Source organism: Alexandromys fortis, unplaced genomic scaffold, assembly GCF_014885135.2.
Source record: "Alexandromys fortis isolate MF-2015 unplaced genomic scaffold, M_Fortis_MF-2015_v1.1 scaffold_38, whole genome shotgun sequence".
Taxonomy (NCBI): Eukaryota; Metazoa; Chordata; class Mammalia; order Rodentia; family Cricetidae; genus Alexandromys; species Alexandromys fortis.
In genome coordinates this window covers 714,804-732,827 of record NW_026067916.1, presented here as the reverse complement: position 1 = coordinate 732,827, position 18,024 = coordinate 714,804, and the positions used below count along the sequence as shown (strand labels likewise).

The window sequence follows — 18,024 nt, the reverse complement described above, 5'->3', positions numbered from 1 at the left end:
AAATTAAGTTTTCTCTTCCTTAAAGAAAAGATAATTGTCAAAGACCAATGGCTAAATTCATTCCTAGTAGCTTACAGGAAACTTACATACTTGTTCTTACAATTCATTGTTTGGATGTTTAATTGAGTAACTTGTTATTTATGGAGTTTTGTACATTTTAACTGACTCTCTCTGCTGAGAATTGAATACAGAGCTGCATACTAGGCAAGCAGTCTACCACTGGTCTGTATCTCCAGTACTTAACTATTTCTTAGTGTTTCTAGACAGAGTTTTTCATTTGCATATTGTATTCTTCAGTGGCTGAAGAACACCCCCTGATTTCTTCCCACTTTCATGGTGCAATGCTGTTCTACTCCTTGGGACTCAGCAACTGTCACAGGTCTGACCTTTGTGCTACCAGTGTCTCCAAGCTGAACAACTACCATTTATTAAATTTTTCAATTGCATCAATATTACATTTTTAACTATCTGCAATATATGTCGTCTACTTTGTTACTGTCACTATTTGGTCACTTGGTGACATTGTAAGGCATAAACGATCTCATTCATTTGTAGAAGGGGCAGCACCAGGATGTTTCTTGCAACAAAAGTAGCACCACTCACTGGAAAGAAAATCACAGACTAACAGCTTCCTTTTCTTGACTTCAATAAGTCTTTTCTAAACTAAAACTCAACTATAAAATTTTGTTAATTTTCTTTATTAAATGCACCCCCCATTCCCTCAGTTTCAACAACTGGTGGGCAAACTTCATTTTAGTATAGAGTATAGTATCTGGCTCAGAATGGGTGCACCCATTATTGTTTACTGCTTGCTCATTGCAACCACTGACTTTGTTTTAAAAAGACATTACACCACACAGACCTTTGTTTTAAATACAGTTGCCACTAACAGAATTAGGACTCTCTGGAAACATTGCTGCATCCCAAGTTTGCAACATGGGAAACACCAAATTAATCTGACACAGCTTCTTGTATCAGAAAAAAAGAAAGAGAAGTATCCCAAAAGTTACAGAGGACTAACCAGTCCAGCAGCTGTCTTGAAGGGACTATTACTCATTAAATCTAGACTGCTTTTATCATCACAATAAATAAAGAAGCTCATATATGTCCTTTTTTACTTTCATATTTACTTAAATATGAATTCTTGTGTCCTTTTAACAAATTAAATGGAAAAGAGTGATTTCTTACGGCAAAAGTACCACCTAATAACCACAGAAAACAATTTTTAAAATATATTTTTTACAGTCATCCTTGTCAAATTTATTCAAGCAAGAATCATCAATGGATGCCAGATCTAGTGACAAAAAGTTTAAAAGGGAAAATGACTTATATAGCATCATCATGTCTTTCATCTTCCCATAAAGCACTATTACTTCTCAAAGCTAAAGAGTAGGCTAACAGAACAGGGCTGCTCCCAGCATAAACAAGCCATCAAAAACACATCATCAGTACTGCTGTGCCCACACTTCCCTGCACCACTCCACCTTCATCAGAGAAACTTCTTCCTGCAGTAGATGGAAATTAATACAGAGACCCACAAGAGGACATGGAGAATCAATCCTCAGTTGGAGGTGATGTGGGATTCCCCTCTGTATGCTGTGAATGCCACTGGCTAGTAAAGGAACTGCTTTGGGCCTAGAGCAGAGCTATCCGGGAACAGATCTAGGCAGGGAAAACTAAACTGAATGCTGGGAGAAGGAAGGCAGAGTTAGAAGAAGCCATGGAACTGCTATTCGAGACAGACATGCTGAAACTTTGCTAATAGGCCATGACTTCATGGTAATGCACAGATTAATGGAGATGGGTTAATTTAAGATGTAAGAGTTAGCCAATAAGAAGCCAGAGCTACTGGGCCAAGCAGTGATTTAAGTAATACAGTTTCTGTATGATTATTTTGGTTCTGGGAGGCCGGGGACGAACAAGGAGTTCCTTTCAACATGATGTCTATATCAAAGTGCTGCCCTCAAAGTGAGGGATCTCTGTGGAAGAGTAGGCTCAAAGATCTACTGTAGATTGTCCAGAGCAGGCCTCGTGGTCAGGAGCAGCTGATAAATACAAGATGGACTCCATATTTTTATGTGCTTTATTGAGGCAATGATGCTTGTGGTTTAGTGTTTTGCCTTTTTATGTTTTGTTTTGTTGGGCTTTTGTTTTGTGTTTTTGGATGCATAAGAAGCAGAGAGAAGCTGAGAGGACTTGAGGGAAGGGGAATTGCATGAAAATTTTAACTATTAAAAGTGTTATCAATAAGGTACATGGGCACATGTAGAAAACAATGTGATTTTATGTAATATTTCACCAAAGACATAAACTTGAGTATTATCATAGAAAAATATCAGAAGTCCCCCCACACACCTTCTTAAAACCAACTCTCATAGGTTTTCAAAGATGTCAATGGTGTGGAAGAAAAAGATAAGCTAAGGAGCTGTTCCATCTAAAAGAAGACTACAGACATATGAAAGCTAAATTGAACACACAATCCTGGACTGAACCCTGGTCTAGAAAGACAAACCACAAAGGACAAAGGATAGTCAGTTTTCTCCAACAGAAAAGAGCCAACAATAGATCACTCCCTGGACAGAATGAACTGAAGGCAGGAAGCCCCAAGTTCAGTGGGGTCTGTCAGCAACTCGACTACCTGAGACTTAGTAATGCTCTTTCAACCTGAAGGCCAAAATCCCAACCCCCTAGAAGAGCTGAATGTTTTAATATGATATTTTATTACTTCTTTGAGAGTGTCATGCAATATATTTTCATCACATTCATACTCCCTTTTCTTCCCTTAACTCCTCCTAGACTCAGCCCTTACCTCACTCCCAAATTCCTGTCTTCTTTTCTATTAACATAATTTTTTATTGATTTCACATCATGAATTCCAATCCCACGCATTTTTCATTCCTTCCATTTCTGCCCTCTCTACCCTTGGAGCCTGTCCCCTCCAATAAATAAATAAATAACTTAGAAAAAGAAAAAAAAAACATTTTACTTCTCCATTTCTCCCATCTTTCCATCACCTATTCATTTGTTGTAGTGGCCTCCGGAGCTGGATGTGTCACACAGTATACCCTTTAGTCCAAACAACTTTACTTGCAAATGCTCATTGCAATGAATCATTAGTCTGGTTCAGAGCTCCTGGCTTCTGGTACACCAGCAATCCTGGAGCCTCACCGGAACTTCTCTCCTACACCCTGCTATTGCTCCAGCCATGGACATCCTGCAGCTATGGTTCCACAAGATTGGTCCCTTTATGCACTCCCACCCATTATGATTTGGGATGTAGGTAAATCCCTGGGGTGAGGCCACCCTCTGAAGCATGGTCAATTTACCAGGAGCCGCACCCTTAAAGAACTGACTCTCCCTGAAGGGGCTGGTGGTTTGTTTCAGTTTGCTTCTTTATTGTTGTAATAAAATGTTGCCCAAAGGCCACTTAAAGGAAAAGAGTTTATTTGACTTACAGGCTGTGGTCCACTAGGGAGGGAAGCCAAGGCAGGAACTCGAAGCAAGAGCCTGGAAGAAGGAATTGAAACAGAGACCCTAGAGCATCTCTGCTTTACTGTCTTTGTTCACCAGGACTTGCTTCACTTGCTTTCTATTACAACCTAAGGCCACCTGCCCAAAGGTGGCCCTGTCCACAATGGGCTAGGCCTTCCCATATTATACATTAAGAAAATGCCCCCAGAAATTTGCTCAGAAGTCAATTAGATGGAAGAAATTCTTCAATTAAGATTCCGGCTTCTCAAGTTACTCCAGTGCATGTCACAAAAACTAACCAGAACAGAGACCCCTAGTCAACTTGACGCCTAAGTACATTACAGCTAAAGCATGATGTTTTCCTTTCTTGTTTAGTTCCAGGATCTCATGCTAATTTCACAGTATAAAATGCAAACTTGAAAAATCTTCCCTTCCTTAAAATTTTCAATACTTTAAAAGTCAAAAGTATAATGGTTTCGATAAAGCAGAACAGTTTCCTGACGGCCAGCAGCAGGCCACAAAAGACAGTGGGTCCTAGGTGGGGAGCCTCTGTTGTTCCTTTGGAAACTACAGCTCCCAGACTACTCCTGGATTATGAATACCTGCACACGCGGGCGTGTTCAGGTGCAGGTCATTTCTCCCAGATAACCTTGCGCTTCCCGTTAAAAAGCGAGCTTCCACGAGGTCTCGCTCTCTCTTGCCCCCTACCCTTGTGTATCTTGCACACCCGTCTTTTATCATGTCCCCCTCCCCCCATTAAAGTGCACCCACGTGGGAGCCGCGTGTCTCGCCTATCCTGTGTTCGTCTACACACCCCACCCGCCGTTTTTAAAAGAATAATAGCCTCAGCACACAGCAGGCCACTGTGGGTGGGGTGACCTGGGACCCTCAGCAGAGGCACAGCAGCCCTCGGCAGGTGAGAGACAGATGGACACACCATGCAGAGACTGTGGGTATAATTTATTTAGTGGGTTATGGAAGGGAAGAAGGGAAGGGAAGGGAGAAGAAGAGGAAGCCTGTGTATGAAGCCTGTGTAGTGGTGTGTGGGGTGTGTGTGTGTGTCCAAATCAAAGAGTTTAATTGGAGTTACCCTAGAATGATAAGACTAAGAAATAGAAACTGGGAATTTACAGACAGAACCCAAAGCAGCAGTTCATCGTGCTGGAGGGCAGGAAGACCAGAGAGATCTCTTTCCTGTTCTTTGTTACAACCTAATTGAACTCTTCTGTCGAAAGGCTATATGCACTTATGTTAACAATGCTAAGAGAAGGCACCTGGACACAGGAGTGGGCCAATTGCTGTCCCCACCTCACCCAAGTATCTTCCAGAAAATCCTCCATGAGCCCCTGATTAGCAGCTCTCTGCCAAGCTATTTTCTGGATGTTTCCTGCTTACAGGGTCCCTCCTCATCTAGCTCTTGCCCTCTTACTCTCTTGCTCTTACTCAACACAGCTGAACTGCCTTAAACGAAAACACATCCTCGGTGGCCCATGAATTTCACTCTTTGAATTCTCAAAACAAGAACCTGAAAGCTACTGGCTACTGGCTTGGCATGGTTTTAGTGGCCATCAAGTTTCCAAGACCTTAAAAAGACCTAAAAAAAAGACTCAATTGTATGCAAAAATATTCCAGTAGCTCCATCATCATGTAAACATCAACAACATGGTCAGGTAAACTTTCAGAATACAAAACCAAACAAGTGAACACCAGCTTAGCAAAATGAGCACAGACTAGATACTATAAAGACAAAATAAGACCACAATTTACAGATTAAACTATTATGTCAGCGTTAAGTTTCCTTGTTAAAAAGATATATTGGTGTTATCCAATGACGTCTCTTGCTAAGAGAACAATTGTAGATTTTATTTATGTAAAGAAAAAAATCTGTATGTGTTTTATCACAATAAAGACTATGTATTAACATATATCATGCTGTTTCCTAACTTTAATACATACAATTGATCATATAAAATTATTAATAATTATTATGTAAAAATTAAAATAGCTTTATAGCAAATTATGATCATTAGGACCGTATCCAACTGCTTTCTGGTGGGATCTAAGGTTCATTGCACAGAGAAAAGAACATGGCTACTATTGTTAATCTAGCCACCAATCCATGGGGCAATATGTTACACTGAATTTAAGCCCTAAACTTTGCCCTCCTTTTTAAAATAATGTCAATTTCAATCACAATAAGAACCTGTAAGGACATGTGGACATATCACATTAATAAGGCAAATGTGATTGAAGGAATTTCTGGCGTTTCTTTTCCGGGTGTCTGTGAGTCCCCACCCCTGTCACTCATGAACACACAGCTGCTCACTGAAGCTGCGTATCTTGTGCACCTCCAATTTCATTCCCAGCAGAAAGCAGCCCATATCTGCAGCTGCATGAGTGACAGGAGCTCTTCTTTCTGAGTATGACAGTTAATCCTGAACCAACTAGCTTCAGACAACCCAGAGAGTAATGAACTGGAGCAGGTCAGCAGAGGACCACATGATTTACATTCATTAAAACTAATTAAAACCACAGGCAGGAATTAAAAGCTGGAGGCCTTTATAATCAACAATTATTGGACCATACTACCAGCTACTTTTAACAACTTTTTAAAAAAAACTTTCCTTCCTAAGCAGTTAACTCTTTATAGCCCACACACTAGACCATAACCGCCTATCAGCATTTTCATCCTTCCATGGAAGAATTACTATCGAAACAGGGTATATACCAGTCATGGCATTTCTCTCTCATGAAAAACAGTGTAAACAGAGACAGGCTTTCTTTGCTATGAGAAGCAGATCTTCTTCCATCCCTCATGGTGTGTCCTAAACATTTCTTGGATACCTATTCTCTCTTAATCACAACATGGTGTGCTTGTGGTCTGAGGACTATGTGAGAAACCACAGAGGAGGAGCATGACCTCCATGCCAGGGTCATCCACCAGCACTGTTCCACCCACCTTTGTGCTAAGGCTTCGAATAAAAGCCTCATTTCATCTCTAACCCACATTCCAATAGCCCTCAAGTGCAGTTGTTTGACTTGCTAGCAATGAATAGGATCCCTAATGACTGTTACAACATCTATAAACTCCAAATGGTGCATTCCGGCACAAAAACTGAGTGAAACCATTGATCTGTTTTTGATTCAGCATCCAATGACTATAACTCTGCATCCTTTAAATAAACTTCAGCAGGTGGTACAAGAAGTATGGGACCCATAAGAGAGCAGCAGAAAGAAGAGTTAAAGATGATGAGTAGATAGATGTAATGGCCTGTGCTGGTGACCCCAGCCTTCGGAAGCTCTGAAGACCAGCCTGGACAGCAGAACCTTGCCTCTCTCTCACTCTCAATCTCTCTCTCTCTCTCTCTCTCTCTCTCTCTCTCTCTCTCTCTCTCTCTCTCTCTCTCTCTCTCTCTCTCTCTCTCTCTCTCGCCCTGTCTCTCTGTCTCTGTTTCTCTCTATATATCAGCTAAATTAAATGTCAATATTTCAGATCAAATAAAGTATAGAACAAAAAAGACTCACCGGCATGGCCAAGTAAACATGACCTGAACTAGGACGATACCAATAGACATGCTAACACAGAGGAGGGGGGAGCTCAGGCGGCCTCAACCCTACACAAAGAACTACAGGCAACTAAGGGATGCTGAGCGGGAGAAACTGTCTTCCTAGGGAAGAGCACACCAGGGGGAGATTCTATTGCTAAAGGTGAGCCTTGAAAACATAAACAAGCAACATTATATGAACTGAGCGGAGTGCGTGTGTGTGTGTGTGTGTGTGTGTGTGTGTGTGTGTGTGTGAGAGAGAGAGAGAGAGAGAGAGAGAGAGAGAGAGAGAGAGATCAACAGTTAAAGAAGAAAAGGCCATGAATTTGAAAGAGAGCAAAAGGAAATATATAAAACATTTTGGAGGGAGGAAGTGAGAGGGTGAAGTGATATCATTATGCTATAATCCCCAAAAATAATAAAATTATTCAAAAGATTTAGACTACACATTGCATACTACAAATGAGAATTCATTACTTTATTCCAGCCTAAGCCGGAGCTGGGTTGCTTCCTTTCATTCGGTTACTTTACTTATCTTACTTGGCTGTCATTCTTCTCTCCATCTTATTTCTGAAAACCAGAGTCAGGATAGTGAAGGAAAGGCTTAGAGCAGTGCCTCCCAACCTTCCCAGTGCTGCGACCCTTCACAGAGTTCCTCCTGTGGTGCTGACACCCAGTTATAAAATCAACTTTGTTGCTACTTCATAACTTCTGTTTTGCTACTGAGGTGAACTGTAATATAAATATCTGGATTTCCTGGTGGTCGTAGGTAACCCCTGAGAACTGCAATAATGTGAATATCTGTGTTTTCCGATGGTCATAGGTGCCCCCCTGAGAACTGCTGGCCTAGAGAAACTAAGAGACTGACGTTCCTTAAATGCACTGCTGTGCCCTTCCAATTAGTCTAACCTCAACTAGTCATTCTGAACACAGAATGAAATTTAGTAATGAGAAAAACTGCATATTGTCCAAATAATTCCCCTACATATGTTCACCTCAAGTATGAAATCGGAAAAGAACTATTGCAGAATTATGCCAATTAGAAATCAGTTGGAGGGAAAGAGGAAAACAAAGAACCAAGTAGAAATTCCTGTGACTTTTAAGTGAGAGCCAGCGTCAGTTACTAACAATTTGAACCCCAGGTAAAATATTGCAGTCCCAGGAGAGTGTTCCAGCTCTCGATGAGCTGGTGGTGTTAACCTAGCATAGAAATAACTTGACATCATTAACAACAAGCAAAACAACTATCAAAAATTCTTAACATCTTAGGAAAATTGAAGTCTGGCTAGGTTTAAATAACTTAGTAATTGCTAATGAGTTCTGAGGATGTTGCACTCTAGGTCAGAGGATGACAACTCAGCCTCCCCTCTACCCATCCTCCACATCTGTCCAAACAACACACACGAGATCCAGTCCCTCTTCTCAGTGACAAGGTACCAGAAATGAAGAAGACACCGATAAGAAGGCGCACACCAGCAAGAAATGGAAGAGACAGTCATCTCCTCCTTCTGGCTTCGGGAATTCTAAACTTAGATGAAACGAGGCAGCACCAATTAATCGTTGGATTTATTTTCTTTCTCATCTTCCTTCCTCCCTTCCTTCCTTTCTTTCTTTCTTTCTTTCTTTCTTTCTTTCTTTTTTTCTTTCTTTCTTTCTCATCTTCCTTCCTCTCTTTCTTCTTTTGGACAGCATAGCGTTATAAGGAACAAATGAGCACATCTTCCCACACTGAATTCAGTCCAGTAGAGTCCAGGATCTGCTGCTCTTGCTCCCAGTCCTCCATGGAAACACTTCAGGCGTTGCCACTTAGCGCGTTCTCCCAGACTCTGGTCACCTCACCAACACCCCTCTTGTTCAGAGACACATTTTTGTTTTCTACCCAACCTCAAAAGGTGATGCTTCTGGGTGTCTGATATTTTAAGCAATGCCATGGTTGATGGAAACATTAGTCATTTTAATTTCTAAGAAACATTGTAGTCCAAAAAGTTCAACTAATACAAATCAGCACACGGGCAATGTGACAAGAAACAACTATTCTCTGGAAAATTTAAATTATCAAATTGTCACCAAGTAAAAGGTTCTTTTTGAGACTTTGTTTTTCAGGGATCTTGGCAAGGGTAACTGAGGCAAATTTGCACCAAAGCAGCATCTTTGGTCATCACAGTTACATCTTCTCTGTGATGTTGCCCTTGACCAGAAACACACTAAGCCACCTCCGAGTCTGAAGTATTCAGCAAGTGATGGCAAGGGCAGAGCCGCCTAAAAGACACCCAATTTCCATGAAAACTATGGAAATGCTGTATTAACAGGTAGAGAGAGGTCTTGTCTATGTTCTTACATGGACATATACAACAACAGAAATTCAAATAGAATAGAACCTGTCACTTGTTGGCAGAGTCACCCCAAAGGAACAGAGAGATGAGTAGCCATGCAATAATCAGGAAATTGTTTCAAAACCAACTTATAAGTGATGCCAAGGCAGAGTCATATACTCGTTAAAACATATTGAAGAAAGTAAAGTACCTTGGAAACCTTCATAAAAAGGTTCCTTTGAAAGGAGACTAGTAAAAGGAAATGGGATTCTAGGTGTTTTCATGGGAGGAACGAGATACAAGACAGGGGATGAGAGAGTAATGCTGACTGGGGCTGGGAAGAAAGATCGTAGGGTGCTTTGGACCCCAGAGGGCTGTTCTTGTTCTTGTGCTGTTGCAATGGTACAGACAAGCTAGAAATGTGGAGGAACACAGAAAATAATTGGCCCTGATGCTCATAATGCTGTGTCAAGCATTTAATTCAATTCACGACTGAAACTGACTCTCTCTCTTTCAATAGACAAAGAAGCGAATAGATGGTATTTTTAAAACAGAGAAAAGAAAAACTGTCAGATCATTTCCTGACTTCAGCACTGTTGCTTGTTGCTAAATTAACAGAACATTTCATACGTGAACAAATTATCAAGTCCTTAAATATAATTATGGTATATTTTAAAATATCAGTTCTAATTATATTTTTCTCTGACGAAGTAATTATACTTCAAGAAGCTGTGATCAGAACAATGTTTTTGCTGCTGGATCTTGGAGCAGAAGGTAGGAAAGGTGCTTCCGACTGACTTGCAAAGAGCAAGCTGAACTTCCCACAACCTTTATGCCCAGCGTTATGAAAGAAAGGCTTAAAAATAGACTCCTAAACACAAATTCTAATCTTCTTTCAAGTCACTCATTGATTTGTAATTGAATGTTCTTTAGGACAATGGCGGTCACATACTGTAGACTGCTTTTCCCTCCATGGGTTTGTTTTCTCTGTATTTAAAATCACAGGGTTCTGCCAAGAGTGTTTTGCTATTAGTCCAAAACAAATGAAGTGAACCTGAGGTTTCTTTTTCCCAGAGGAAGCAAAACAGTGGCCTCAACTGGTATTCTTGGCTTTGAATTTTCTAACAATTTGTCTTCCCAGGAGTCTACAACTACAGTTTTCTTTCTGAGGTCTCCAGCCCTTTCCACTTTCCCTCCCCTACCCCAACTTGTATATGAATGAGTAAATATTTCCCTGTTCACCTGTATGGATTCGTTTCTTGTCTCTCTGCCCTGAAACTGTTCCCTTGGGATCCTATCTGAATTGCTTACAAAACCCTTTCCCACAAAGATTTAGCAGCAGCCAACAGGTACTGAGTCTTAACGCGCCTCCACTTTATACTTCTGTTAGTTTGTCATTCCCCATGAGGGAAAGCTGTCTAGAAAATGCAAATACACAATGAATAAACCAAAGCACATGGACGAACTAGTGAATTCACCAATGTAGACATTTTCCCCTCTATATTTAGAAAACTTTTAAATGAAGTTCATTCAGAGCTTGGCTGGGGAGGGAGACAACATGAATAATCTCTGACTTTAGAATCAGGAAGGTAGTTATGAAGAACAGTAGAAGGAACAAGGTTCACATGGGTAGGCAAAGGGTAGGGGAGTGGAGGTAAGACACAGCCTCTCTCCCCTCCAAAGATGCAATCTGCCAGGCTGTATTTATATGCATGTCTCACTGAGAAAGACAGGGAAGTACTGAGCATGCCAAGATCCATAACATTTTGGCACTTGTAGGTGGATCTAGATCATCGAATAAGCCTCAGCAGGTGCTCCCAGGTTTAGATGTTGTCTGTGGAAGAAACAGAAAAAACTGAGGCAGACGCAAACCTGCAAGAGGAGATCGAGGAGGGGTTAGGTACAGAGCTCAGAACTTTTATCCCCAACCAATAGCAAACTGCTGGCCAGTATATCAATGATTCATAAATAATATCAAGACTCCTGGCCAAATCACCCCCAGCCCTGCTCCACTGGAGACCACAAAGGAAATGAGCGCTGAGCAGGGACAGGAGGGAAGCATCTTAACACTGCGGTGTCGCAGGAAGTGAGCACTAAGATGTAGACATGGCCCTCTTGCTGTACGGTTCCTGATCATCTTAAGAAAATGAGTCATCTCATTTTTAAAGACTTCCATAACATCTAGAGGTTTTGCCGCCTTCTAAACATCCAGAGGTACTTTGTGCACAGGAGGACAACTATGAATGACTCTCTGATGAAACCAGCAACACAGTATGAACGGTGCCTCACAAGCCAAGCTTGGCGAAGATAATGCTACAATTCAAAACACATCTTACTTTTCTTCTCCTCTGATATTTCTGAAAGGTTTACATTCATGAGAACTGGAAAGAAGCCCTATCATTCATTTTTTAAGAGTCTAGCCTGGAAGAGCCTTGTGTGCACCTAATTTCATGTACTTTTTTTTTTTTTTTTTGAAGAAAGGGTTTATTTTGCTGACACTTCCATATCACAATTCATGATTGTTGGGGCTAGGCTAGAACTTAAACAGGACAGGAACCTAAAGGCAGGAGCTGGTGCTAAGGCATGGAGGAGTAGCTGCTAAACCAGCTTAGAATTCAAGACCATAAGCCCTGGGGCATCCCCACCAACAATGAACTGGGCCCTCCCCCATCAGTCACTAATTGATAGAGTGCTTTTCAGGCTTGCCTAAGACGAGCTTATGGAGGTGTTTTCTAAATCGGGGTTCCCACACTCAGATGACTCTAGCTTCATTGCAAACCAAAGCTCTAAACTCCCCTGATTTACCGCATTGCTTTAGTGTGCTCTGTGAGTTGGACCTTTAACCAATAGTCAAATAACTAGGCCATATAATTTTTTTTCCTTATAGCTAGGCCTAGAAAGGAACATTTTCTCTTTATGGGTATCACAAGTATTAGATATAATAAGAAAAGTAAAGCGGATTTGGGGACCACATTTTATTTTCTACATATTCTGAGGATTCTAAAGTAAGTCTTGACTAATTAACTTTTCTTTCTTTTCATTTGCCCTCCAAAAAAAAAGTTATTGACAGGGAAGCAGATCAATTATGTAATTAAGAAACATTCAATGAGGCAGGTTCTAGGGATACCAGGCCATCCTAAAGTCATAAATCAGAATCCACGTAAGCATCGTGGAATCAGCAAACGTCTCCAGGGAACAGTGCAGCAAATAGAAACTTTGATGCATTAACCAAAGGATTGAGCATCCTTCCAAACAGGCATAAAGCAAAGCATCTTTCCTAGGGTCCCCACATATGCATTACGAAGTATGGTGCCTGCTAGAGTCTCTCTGCCTAAACTGTCTGTCCTTAGAAATCCCCGAGACGCCTTGCCTATCACCTGTGCTCCTTGGGATTTCTCTCGTACTGGAACTCCTGCAATAGCTAGGAACTCATCCTTCTCTGGATGCTCAGGGAATAGCCACAGAATCTTTCTCAATTAGTCTATAGATTCCTGGCATGCTCTCTCCAACTCACTATTATAGGTGCCTGTTTTCACGCTCCTCTGAAGTGCTCGCAGAGTGTGGACCCAGCAGTCATAGCTGAGTAGCTGCTTCTGAAATAATGAATGTAGCAGGACAAAGGATCCACTTGTCTCTCTAAATCTTGTAGCCATCTGACAGAAAAATCTCCACCAGCCCTCAATGCTCTGAAAAGTCTTTTCCCCCACACTTCAGTGTGCCTTCTACGTGTTTGGTACTATCCACCTCGACAGTGTTGCTGGTTGACACTTTTCCTTTGCTCTCCTTTCACTTCTATATGCATATGATAGTTCTTGTGGCAGGTAAGTATGCCATCGGACTCTGTGTTTGCTTAAAAAATGACCAAATGTCAGGAAAATCATGTTTCTACCTTAAAACTTCTTTCTTTTTTTTTTTTTTTTGCCGCTGCTGGTACCATTATATAACTAGAAAAATGGGGATGTGGAAGGAAAGAAAGAAGGAAGGAAAAAGATGTGTAGCATTTTTCCTAGAGAGCTATGAACAGAGGTCTACTGAGTCCAGATGGGAACAACAACAAACCAAAACAAGGAGACCACCAAAGTCCCTTTGGTGAAACAGTGCGTGTTGGGGCTACTTACAAGGATATGGGTGAGCGGTTACTAGCAGGAGCAGGTATGATTCAAAAACAGCCCCTCCCTCAAACTCTCACTCTAGCTCACAAAAGATGGAGCTATTGTGGTCACTGCACAACTTTTAGGTACTTCAATAGGTCAGAAAGTCTCTTCCCGGCAGCTCAGTTGGGCTGAGATTTTTCTAAGCAACTACTTAGCTGGTCTTGGTATCTCCGGACAGTCCTTGTTGCTTGTCTAAGTTTGGGGAGGTAGGGCCTAGTAAATCTATTTGGTTTCAGGATCTTCCTGCAAACTCAGTACTTATACTGAGTACTAAATAGTTAAGAGCTTCTCTTTAGAAACTCCTGAGTCTTCAGAGATTCCCTGCAAGATGGAATATATAGCTTAGAGGAAATTATTATGTAATCAGGGAGGGGAGAGCGAGAGATTAAAAGAGGAAGAGAGAGGAAAGTAGACAGAGACAGGGGAAAGAAATTGAGTCCTGCTGTGATCTGCTCAATTACTACAGATTATAATGTCTAAAATTGAGAAAAAGATGACTTTCTATTTTGAACCAAGTTGTATGAGGTTTCTGTTTGTTGCTGTGGTTTTCACCTTCCTGTAACATTTTGCCCATCCAAAAGACTATAGTGTTGGTACCTATTCACAACAACAGAACAGTAATTAATAAGACTGTAGACGAGTTTGATAAAATATCACATGTGTACGTTATGTACACTATTTTAAGCAACACGTCTATAAGCTGGTAGCAACTTGCTTTGTGGGTACTGAAAGATGCAGAGGGAGCAAAAGAGGGGCTCTGTGTTTCTACATTATAGAGCTGTAGATCTACAACTATAAGAAGTTTCAATTAGTCAAAGCAAAAACTGAAATGTAAAATGGGTAAAGAAGTCCCAAAAGTCTATGATAGACTATGTAGCCGCATTCATACATGAAACAGAAAGCTACTGATCATTTGGGACAGAAGGGAGAAGGGTGACGTCATGCATTTCCATTCCTGAGTGCACAAAGACTGCCTTGTCCTGGAACAAAATGCTCTGTACATAAAACAATCAAGAGTTTTGAAAACAAATTTACAAATCAAAAAGGAGGGCTGGGCTACTGCAAATTATGGACCACAGCAGCCATTGAGGATCTCTTTAAGACAACTCAGCTTTCCCTCTACATAAGGAAGGTCTCAAATAACAAAGTCTAATGGTGCCACATTTAAAGGTGATGTTAACTTCTATAATCGATTATTATAATAGAACAACTTAGCCAGGTGCCAGCTTTCAGGCTATTTAATGTTATCGTAATTCCTAATATTTATATAGAGTAAGATAAAACTTTTTGCTGTTTCTGACACTAAAATAGAAATGAGTTTAATAAAAAAAACAGAACATTACATTTCATCAAAATTGTTCATCACTAATCTATTATACTGAAACTCATTCATCCTAACATTCAGAGGAAAATGATAACCAGGCATGATCCAATCATGCCTGTAATCCTAGCACTCCTATAGAGGCAGGAGAGTTGCTACATGTTGAAGGTCGATGTGGGCTACATAGAATGTTCCAGATCTGTCAGGGCTATATCCTCTAAGGGAACAGGGGAAGGAAGAGAAAAGGATAGAGGAGAGGGGAGAAAGTATGGGAGACAGAGTTAAATAGTTCTATGTACGACATGATATATTAATATTCTTATTAAATAGTTCTATATATGACATGACACATTAATATTCATTATTAATAATAGCATAAATATTTCTTTACAATGTTTTGTTAGTATTGACCTGCCAAAATTCTATAATAACAAGCTGAGTAACATTGCGAGGTTATTTTTAATATCTAGGCGACAATGCCTGGGGCCAAGAAAGTAGTCAAAATGCTACTCTAGTTTAATGAACAATGAAAGCCTTATTTCTCCTTACCAACCTGTGACAGATCTTATGAAACTGGTTTATGTCTCATCAAGTGTTATTCCTCAACATTGTAGATCAAGTGTTTCTTAAGAATGCAGGTAACAGATGTGAAGAGCAGGAAAAGCAAGGTCATTTATAAAAACAAACTCCAGGGCTTTTGGAAGTCTCCAGATTTGCTAGGGTTGATCTTGCTTCCTAGGCAGAGAGGTTTATTTCTGTCTTCTGAGGATCTAAAAAAATGGACATTTCTGTTAGTACGATACACGTATTCTATTTATGGTAAATGATTAGTAGGTCCAAAATATTCCAGATCGTTTATGAATATTAATATTTTAAGAAAATATTAATGAATAAATACTGTAAAATAGGGAGAAGTCAGGACTTAGCGATGAACTAGAAACTGTTCTGGCACACAACTTATCTAGAGACAGATATAGTGCTGGGAATTGTTAGAAAGGCCTAAGTAGCAGCAATAATTCAAAACACAGTCAGAGAATTGTCGTGCTAAGTAACCTTTCACCAGTGCTGGGCTGAGGATCACACCACAGGACATGGAACACGGAGACAGACAGCTGCCACCAGAGCTGGGATCTTCACAGCCCGCCCCACCTGATCATAGGTTTGCGCCATCAGCAAATAGTGCTACATTTTTAAAGTCAAGGCCTCTGGCAGGTGACCCCGAGTGGCAGGAGTTCTACCATAAAGGGATTGTCAGCAGCAAGATCAACAATTCAAGTGGAGAGGCTTGCAGCCTTGGTAGGACAGGGGGGCTCTCTAGAGGAGGCTGAAACCAGTACATCTGCATCAGGTATGCAAATCTATTGTCAGCTGAAATTCTGGAATGGCCAACGATTCTTTCTTCATGGTTGATCACAGAGTCACATGATACCACGTGGAAAGAACATTATTCTGAGTCTATTGGCTGTGTGTGTATATGTCTGTGCACAGGTTCAAATGAATTGTGAAAAATATTATCTATAGCTAGGGTTTCTTTTTTATTGTTTGTTTTGTTTTGAGAACATGAGTTTCTCTACAGCAAGGCTATCCTCAAACTTTCAATCCTCTTGCCTCTGCCCCCCAAATGCTGAGGTTACAGATGTATGACAACTATATATTTAATTTGTTGTCTGTCAAGGTTAAGAAAATAACAACACAAAAGAGCTTTGCTCAGTTATTAAACTATAATTGTATACACACATAAACAATAATGCAATTGAATAAAATGACAAAACAAGAGCTTCTGAGAAGAAAATACTGCCAGCCCCCTCTCCTCATTGTGGCTGAGGAAGAAGAGTGTTTATGAGTTTGCATGTTAGGCTCTGAGAAAGCCAGCCTGACCACATGTCAGTTTTCCTTACCTAAGACAGTAATGTAACTCTTTTCCTAGTAAATTTTGAAGATTTTATTTTAATTATATTTATGTGTATCTGTCTGGTGTTATGTATGTGCGTATGTAGTCCAGAGACAGTGGATCACATCCTCCAGGAGATAGAGTTGTAGGGGTTTGCGAGCCACCCAACAAGGGCGCTGGGGATTGAACTCAGGCCCTCTAAAAATACAGTGCTCCTTACTACTGAGCCACCTCTCCAGCCCCCTGGTCTAGCTTGGAAGTGGGAGACTATGCTGCTACCATCTTATAGGTCTGTTTTGAAGGTGAAATAAGATCATGATGTATTTTAGGCTTCCAATTTCTTCAGTTTCAGGATATATATTATATGTTTTGTGTATTGGGTTCTTGCTACTATAACTGAGTAGCTAAAATAACTTACATGAAAAAAATCACTTTAAATCATGTCTCTGATGGTCCCAGGCTGTGATGCCATGACATTTGGCTCTGAGTGAGGCAGCATGTCATGAGAAGGAACATAGTAGGTTCCCACTGCTTGCCTCAAAAACCAAGACACAAAGTCAAGAGTTGTGTCAGCTGAGACACTAAATATCCTTCAGAGGCACATCACAGATGGTTCAGGACCCTCCCACTACAACAGACTACCTAAAAGTTCTCAAAGTGCTACCCTGGGGATACAGGGACATATCCCAAACCATAGAAATTCCTAAAATTTGTAATAATTTCATTTTTTAAAACTCAATTACATCTTTGAAGAAGAATAATTACCACTCCCAGGCAACCACGGTATCTATTTTCCAGTTTTCACTTCAGTTGAGGTCTGGGTTCTTTGTGTAATACAACTGAGTTTTTCATAGGACTTAATGTTCCTAAAATGATTTCAAACAAATCTCATTATCTGAAGCTTTGGCGGGAAAAAAAAAGTAATTGTGCAAAAACTATTTTAAAGTGAAGTATTGCTGGTGTGTCTAGTTTATGAGTGTATAAGTGTAATATATTTACAAAGACTTCCAACTTATTTTCAATGGATACTTAATATCAGAGAATATAATCCATTAAGAAAAGAACATGAAGTTGAAGGTATCTAAAGACTAAGGAAACTTGAGTACTGGTTAATTTGCTTTATCACAGCCCTGGCAGTGTTCTAGAGAGGCATGAGCATGTCTCTGAAGGGCTGGCAGAAGGACACTGCATAGGGTTGATTTTAAGAGTGACAAATGCATTTTATCAAAATAGAATTAGTTTAAAAAATAAAATCTACAAATAATGCAGATCACTGACGTATGCCCTGGATCAAAGGAATGTGAGGGTGACCCTGATTCTCTGAAAGTCC

The 18,024-nt window shown here is 40.4% G+C and overlaps 1 pseudogene; it reads left to right on the top strand.

Moving 5' to 3' along the window:
• The first annotated feature begins 9,196 nt into the window (after positions 1-9,196).
• Positions 9,197-9,442, top strand: LOC126500083 (cytochrome c oxidase subunit 7B, mitochondrial-like; annotated as a pseudogene).
• Positions 9,443-18,024: the final 8,582 nt, after the last annotated feature.